Raw genomic sequence first — 6,851 nt, forward strand, 5'->3', positions numbered from 1 at the left:
GAAAATTTAAGTAAATGTATAAGAAATTATAACAAGTAATGCAATAAATATGCAGCACAATTAAAACCAGTGAAAGGAGATGCTTCTTGGCACTGTAAGAGTTTTTGCCTTAGCAGTACCAAGGGCAAGACCTTGGTGAGAGTCCAAGCAGCTAGGCTATACCTGGTAACTTACCTAAAACAGGTAAAAAGAAACCATTGGAGCCAGTGCATTCCCTGGGGTGCAGAAGCTGTGCCCTGTGCAGCCCGGGCTGCTGGTGCTCCCTCGGCTGGGCACTGCTGGGTTTCAGGCTTCTGCAGCCTCTGTGAGGCACTCCCTTGGCGAGCAGGGTTTGTGCAGGATTTGGTGGGCTGCTGGCTGACTTGCTGTATGTTGGGGTTTCAGGGACAGTGCTCTCCCTGCCTTCACCCAAATTCATGACTGTGTTGGTGAAAACAGACCAAAAGTCTGCTGCGGTGTGAGGTTATGTTCCCATTTCTGTGTAGTGACCGGGGGGAGCGTTTTGTGATCCACGTGAAAACATACATTGCTCATGTGGGCTTTTGGTCTACTTTTATTATATTCTCCCTCAGTCCTCCAAGAGGAGGACCACAAAGCTGCTGTGGTGGAAGTCAAACTGCGTGCATGAGCTGTGGGAGCCCTCCAGAAACCTGTCCTGGGGACTGGTCAGGGAGGGTGAGGGAAATGTCTTGAGCTCACAACAACTTGCACTGGATTTAAACAAAAGCTTTAAATGCAGTATTTAAGTGTTCTTTATTTTGCATTTCCCAAACAGGTGTTTTTCCCAAGTTATTCCAAAAAGACTGGAAGTAACCAAGCATTGCTGCAAAGGAGCTGAGAAGTGCCCCATGCTCCTCCAGCCCTGCTGCAGCTGGCAGCCCCTGGGCATGTTCCCTGCGTGCTCTCACCCTGCAGGTCAGTGCAGCACTGGGGGACTTCTGGAGGAGGTGTGTTTAAGAGGGTGGCAAAAGTTAGCAAAACAAAGGCTGCCGTGAAGACCTATCATGACCGAGGTGTGATAATTTTGGCAGTGCTGACGTGGGTTCTGGGAGATGGCAGAAAAAGGGCACATGAGGTCAAATGGTCCAGCTCTTTGACTCTTTGTTCAAGGCTGTGTGGAGCAGAAATCAAAAACTGCCGTACGGCAAAAGCTTTCAATGAATGGCTTTTGATTAATTCTTGTGAAGCTGGTGGGAGGTGGAAATATGAAGAGGAATCAGCACCGAGTGTGGCCAGAAGCACTGCTGACGGGGCAAACTTTCTCTCTTGGCAGAGGCACAATGGCAGCAGCGACATAGAAATTGATCTGCAGCGTGCACACAAAGCATACGCATTGGCAGTTTCCCCAGACAGACTGTAAGGATTGCCAACCAATCAAACTGCCTCTTAACCTAATTTTACCAGTCTGCACACTTTGTTAGACACACTTTTGAAGGAGCTATCAACCAAGTTTAGCATAAAATGGCAAAAGTGACAGACTTGATTTGTAACACAAAAGAGAGAGCTGGTGTGCTTTGTTCTGAGGAAATTGCTTTTCAGAGGCGTTCTTCCTAGTGTGCTGGTGTAGTTGTATTCATGTGGGGAAAAATTAACATCCCTTAGCCATAACTGAACTTCCAGCTGGATGTATCATGGGGGAAAAATAGATATTTTTCATGCCTTCAGTTTGTTCTGTGACTGTGAGATGTCACACCAGTAAATGCCCATTTCTTAAGGGCAGAAACGGCAGTCTCAATCCCATTTCAGAATGCGATGAATGCTCAGCCAGCTGCTTTTTCCAGGCTTATGCATAAGATAGTGGATTTTAATTGTGAGCATTGCTTCAAGCACAGCCAGTTTAGATGTCCAAGTTTTGCCATGAAAAGGTAGAGCACAGCAAGATAAATGTCTGCAGTTACAGCCCGTAGCTGAGCCGTGATAGCTGAGGGTATGAGCACCCGTGGTTCATCTCAGTGCTAAATGAGTTGGGTAGCTTCAGCAGCACACCCAGGTACTGTGCCTCTTCGTCCTCTCTACTGTTTGACTGCTATTAAAAGTTGGCAACTGGATCTTTGGTTAGACCAGCTGTGGCCATTTTCTTACGTAGTGTGTTTACTGTAAGGCAGCAGAAGTGGTGGGTGAGATTAGTCACGTGGAAGAGAGAACTGGTGTGTTTTGTTCAGGGCAATTTGCTGCCATTATTGGAGTTGGATATACTGCACTGAGTTCAAAACCAGCAACAGCAGAAACAATTGTTCAGCCTGAAAAGAAATAGTGGGAGATCTTCAGTCAGACTGGCAAGCCACAGCTTCCCTTCCCCAACCTTGATTCACTTACATCCATAAGTCTTCACAGCTACAGCACCACAAGCACTGCTGTTTCTCATGTGCATGTCAGTGCCGCTTTCCTCAGCAGCTGGAGAGCTGGGAATATCCAGAAGCTGTCAGTAGACAACTCTACATGTGCAAGTGTCAAAACCTGCACCTTCAGAAACCTTGGTGGGCACTGTGGTCACAAGTGCTAGCTCCTGGGTGCATGCTGGTGTCAATTTGTTCACTGCCTGTGTTTTCAAAACGCAAGTGTCAGCGTGCAAACTTGGGCTGTTTTGTGGCTTAAGCAAGCACGAGGACGTTCACACCTTGTTTTCATGGGTGCCCAGGTGATGTCTTTTGCTTATAAATGTACCCCTTCAGCATCAAATAATGAATAAGCTATGACTAAACCTGGACTCTGGAACTACCACCGAGAATATCGAGCATGTGAACAGTGATAAGGCAGCGTTTTAAAAGGAGCAGATAAGAACAAGACAGCATAATGGGAGCTTTTTAGAATATCTTCATTTAATGAAGTTATAATATAGAAATGTAGGCTGATCTTCACTCACTTGTACCATTTTATAATTTTTTTTTTTTTATAATGCACTCCCATACAGTAGATTGTTATTCAAACTCTGATTTGCTCACACGCTTGAATTTCTGAGGATAAAATTTGCTCCTCAGTATATAGAGAGATACTTTGTAAATTTGTCCTTAACCGCAGTCAAAGACAAACCTGTCTACCAAAGCAATGTTCAGCCAGCAGAAAGTTTTCCAGCAGCGGGTAATTCCCGGATATTGAAAAAGTTGTCAGACATCACAAATTCTTGTTCAAGATTGCTTTAAAAACGATATCTATCTACTGCAGCTGGAAGTGACATTAAGAGGGGTTTTTACTTGGCTGGTACCGTAGAAGGTCAAGTTTCGTTTATCAGCCTCGGACTCAGATATTCCATGCGGTTCTTGCTTGAATTCAATAAAGCCGCTAAACTTTGATGACTGTGAAGTCAACTTAAATGCGTTCTTCTGTGAACTTAAGCCCTGGATAACCTAAAATAAATTATTTTGCAGCTACTAAGGAAAAGGAATAGCAGCAGTGCAGTGCAATTTGGAAAGGTTCTGCAGCATAACCGAATGAATCCCTTTCCTGTGCACATATAATCTGACTTAAGGTAGAAGCTTTCATTTCAAGCTAATTACTTCCATTAAAAACTCTGCAATGCTTCAGATTGTAACTTGATTTTGTAGTTTGCCATGCTGCTGCTGCTGCTTTTGTCCCATGGAGTTTTACCTTGAATATTTGTTCTTACAGATCAGCCCTTTGCTCCAAATCATGCCTATCACCAAGTCACCTGCAGTACCCGGGATGAAGATTTCTGCAGTCAGTTTTGATACTCAGTGTTTAAGCCGTTCGGCAAAGTATCAGAAAACACTTGTGTATGTTTTCTATACACAGGAATCAAGTGAGAGGAATAGCAGAAGGTTTAGGACAGAATGAAGCCAACCATGCTATGTGCCTCAAGGAATGACCCAAACGATGCAATAGGTTTGTAAATAGAAGGAAGCTGTTGAAGAAAGATGTGTTTATCTGTATACTTGTGGAGTCACATTAAAACATGGCCAATCTTACCAAGTTTCGCAATGAATAGTAAGTGGGAACTGAAAAAAACAAACTGTTGCCTGAACATTGTTACCGTAAATGAAGAGGAAAAGAAACACTGTAGGTGGGGATAGTAGTTCTGAGCCATTCCTTTGGTGTCTTATATGTAACTGTCCCAAAAAACCCCAATAGGACTTCACCGTCAGAAATCTCCCGTTCTGCAGACTGCCTGTCTATTCTCTTCTTGGCGGCCACAATCCCCGAGCACCTCTGACGACAAAAAAAAAAAGAATATCATCTGACGTATTTCACATTTCCACTTCTGTTCAGTGATCGTTTTTCCTTCTGTCTGAGGTTGTTTGACCTTGGTCCCGTTATTCAAGTGAGCACAGAGAAAAGTGGAAACACGTCTACATTTTTTTCCTCCTGCATGCCAGGACACAGAACAGCTTCCATAGTCACAGATGGAATCGGGCCTTGAAGCTAAACTGTTCTTTAAAAAAAAAAGGGTGTTGTGATTATGGCTCAGTAATCATCATTTTTTTCAGCCAAAGGCGGTTATTTTACGGGCTGGCCGATGAAGATAGTGAGTGTTGAATTTTCCCCCAGCTTTGGCTTTTGAACCATGGAGGAGATGGTAGGAAAGCACCGATCAGGTGCCAAACAGAAGCTACGATGCAGCCAACGATCAGCCCTACGTGTTGCAGAATTTTCCCTTGCATGTGGTACGTTGTGCGTGTTCAGGCCCTCTTCTCGGCCAGCTGCTCAGCTGCAACAAAGGTTTCGGTCCTGGTGGAGCAGGGAGCAAAGAGGGATGGATGTTTTGGGATAAAAGCCCACCTGCTGTTTTCCAGCCCACAAGCTGGCTGCTTTGCACGGGCAGCTGTGGGTTAGGTGACTCAGTCCTGAGCGGCCACAGGCAGTCAGAAAATAGCAATGTTGAGGTGTGGCCTCTGCTCCATCCTATTTGGCAAATCACCCTTTAAACTGACCACTGCAGTCTTCCTCTCCCAGTCTCAGCGCTCAGACTGCTCGCCTGTCGAATATCCAAGTATAACGGTGCTGCTTGGGCCAATGCTTTCAAAAGGAAGGCTTGGAAATTGCATGCAGAAATTGTCCCCTGCACGTTGACACCTCAATAAAGTGCCTAACTTCAGAAGCACTGCTCTGAAAACCCCGGACTTTATTTTCAGTGACATTTTGCTGAGATCTGTTATCTGTGTGGTTCTGTGAGTGACCTAGAATAAGAAGAGCAGGATTCTTGTTTTTAGAAATGGAAAAAATTGCCCTTTAGGGAGTGCTCTGCAGAAATATTCGGGGACATACGGGGTGGCCGTCTGCCTTTGCTTCAGCTATCCTCGATTAAGATGTTCTTTCTAAGCAGCAGTGGAATTGCCCGGTACCAGCGGACGGGATGCAAAAGCAGCTGGAGATGACCGAGGAAGTTTTTGCTCACAGTGTTACTGGCCTGGGGCAAACAGGGTCAGGGCCAAAGCAGATTTTGTCATGTCAGCTGCAGCAGGGAGCAGAAGCTTGAGGCTGGGCTCCTGCTTAATTCCTGGGAGCAGCATACAAGTCCAGGGTGACTTGTGTGGGCAGCTGAGGATGTCAGACGGATTTGGGCTATGCAATTCTGCTGATTAACGCTGCACAGAGGCTAGCTGCATCTTTGTATCCATCAAAAATCAAGAAGCATGAAAATACTGTGCAACCATTTGATATTATCATGTTGCCACTCCAAAGACCTTAATGCTAGCTTAGGGGAAAACCAGCCTCTGCCTTATCTTCACTAGGATTTCACTTTGAGTTAGCCAACTCCCATTAAGAATTATTTTTTTTTCAGAGGTAAGCCGAGGCCTAAAGAGCAGAAGGTATAGCTTCAACTAGAAGGAGAAGGATCTTTAAAATTACAGGATGTGGAGGGGTGTTACAGGACTGTCTTGTGTCTTGAGGAGTTGGTCAAAGCTGCCTAAGGAAGGGGTCCTCTTGCAGTTTCCCAAATGTAATCCTTTTCTGATTAAATAATGAAGGAGGAAAGGCTTTGCTGGAAGGGCATGTGAGAGGCAGAGACCTGTCTAATATTCAGACTGGACAAACTGACATTAGGAATAGAAAGATTTACAGGATCCACTGGACTATTGTTCCATATCAGAAATATGCAGGAAGAATTTCTGTGCTGGGAAAAATCTGCTTCTACATCCTACAATTAAATATTTGGAAGAAGTTATCAGCAGCACAACATCTTCCTCTCTTTGGCAACCTACCCAAGGAAAAATAAAAATGGACAAATTGTACTGGGACCTATCACTCTTAATCCAGAATACACTGATCTGCACATGTGCACTTCGACAGGTTCAGCATAGAAATACAAAGCAGGAACATCAGCTTAAATAAGGGCTAGAGTCTTCCCAAAGCCAAGCAGACACTGTTCTGTAGTCTTACCTTTTTAGTGTGCATTCTCCCTCCGAATTACTCATCCATAAAATGCAAATGTCAGTTCTGAAATGAAAGCTGTGCAAAGGAAAAAAAATATGATTAAACCATTTGCCTTTACCAATGGTTTGAAGAGAAAAGCTCATGTCTGCAGTGCTGCATTTCTTTGGGGTAGGAAGCAAGTGGGTCTGCAAAGAGGCTTCTTAAAATAAAACAATATCAGTCTAACCGCTGGTTCCGCCTGTACACTGGTGCATCGGCCGGCTTGTGGGGGCTTCTCTTACTCAGAAGTGAACTGAGACTGACAGTAACATTTGTTTACCAAGCATCTGATCAACCACATATAACCTTTGGCAAAGGAGCTAAACTAGAAAGAAAGAAAGAAAAAAAAAGAGTAATAAAGAGAGTAATGCATTATTTAGGGCAGGAACATAACTTTTAGGGATTATTAAAGCTGAGGAACGAGCACAGGTCATCAGCGCACATGCTACTGGAATGAAGTTTGGCAGAAACCAGAAGATGGT

General features: G+C 44.4%; 1 long non-coding RNA gene across 1 annotated transcript; it reads right to left on the reverse strand.

Annotated features, from left to right (window-relative positions):
* Positions 1 to 2,799: 2,799 nt before the first annotated feature.
* Positions 2,800 to 6,507, reverse strand: LOC137855946 (uncharacterized). The gene is made up of 2 exons (XR_011096075.1): positions 6,337 to 6,507; positions 2,800 to 5,132 (listed from the first exon to the last, which is right to left on the reverse strand). It is a non-coding gene; the product is annotated as an uncharacterized lncRNA (long non-coding RNA).
* Between the last annotated feature and the right edge of the window lie 344 nt (positions 6,508 to 6,851).

Source organism: Anas acuta, chromosome 4 (genome assembly GCF_963932015.1).
Source record: "Anas acuta chromosome 4, bAnaAcu1.1, whole genome shotgun sequence".
NCBI classification, from domain to species: Eukaryota; Metazoa; Chordata; class Aves; order Anseriformes; family Anatidae; genus Anas; species Anas acuta.